Source organism: Octopus bimaculoides, chromosome 11 (assembly GCF_001194135.2).
Source record: "Octopus bimaculoides isolate UCB-OBI-ISO-001 chromosome 11, ASM119413v2, whole genome shotgun sequence".
NCBI lineage: Eukaryota > Metazoa > Mollusca > Cephalopoda > Octopoda > Octopodidae > Octopus > Octopus bimaculoides.
Window position 1 is genome coordinate 58,687,215 of NC_068991.1, and position 1,194 is coordinate 58,688,408.

Genomic DNA, 1,194 nt, shown 5'->3' on the forward strand with positions numbered 1-1,194 from the left:
GACATTTTATTTCACGTTGCTCCAGTTAACTCAGCAGTAGAAATGAGTTGCGACCTCACTGATACCAAGCTGTATTGGCCTTTGCCTTTCCCTTGGATAACATCAGTGGCGTGGAGAGGGGTGGTCGGTATGCATGGGCAACTGATGGTCTTCCATGAACAACGTTGCCCGGACTTGTGCCTCGGAGGGTAACTTTGTAGGTGCAATTCCATAATCATTCATGAACAAAAGGAAGGACCTCAAACTATTGAATTGATAGTGCCTTGTGCAGGATGTGGGCTGTTCTTAGCAGAGCCTATGTTTTGGATAGTGTGTAGTGTTGAGGGTCCAGATATAGCTCCTACGTTTTCGTTCATATGTCTTTTATCATAGGAAATGTTCCCATTATCACTGGTATTGCTTCTACTAGATGCAGCAGGAAAAAGTGAGAGAAAGTCGTGGCGAAACAGTCAGCAGAAGTACGCCATTATCTTCTCGCCGGAACCGCGTGGAGCTAAGGTATTTCGCTCATAAACACACACATCAGCCGGTCTGAGATTCGAACCCATGATCCCTCGACCACGAGTTCGCTACTCTAACCGCTAGGTCATGTACCTCCCCAAATTCTCAATATAGCGGACAATATCATCATCATCATCATCATCATCATCATTATTATTATTATTATTATTAATATTATTATTATTATTATTATTATTATTATTATTATTATTATTATTATTATTATTATTATTATTATTATTATTATTATCATTGTTCAGTAGTTTTATTTTTATAACTTGCTTTCACTTCACTACCGAGCGCAGCTCTGTGTGCCTTGGGTATGTGCTATGATTATTATTATTATTACCACAACCATCATAATTATCATCATCCTCATCATCAACAAGAACAACAACTTTAACACAAGAACTGACGTAACTGCGCCTGTTTTCAACAACAACTTTGATGATTGTCTTCTTTATCGGCCAATATTCTTCCTTGCTATTCGCTTTGCTTTTAGTCCTGGCTACTGTAATAGATTTATTTCTTGTTTCGTATATATATATATTTTTTTTCTGTTTAGCATATTTATTTGTCGCTGTTTATCGCCATTGGTAATGTTCCGTATTACCTTTCATTGTGCTCATAACGACAACGTCTATGCTGAAGACGACTGGGTCGCTAATGATGACGATGATGATGGTAGTGGTG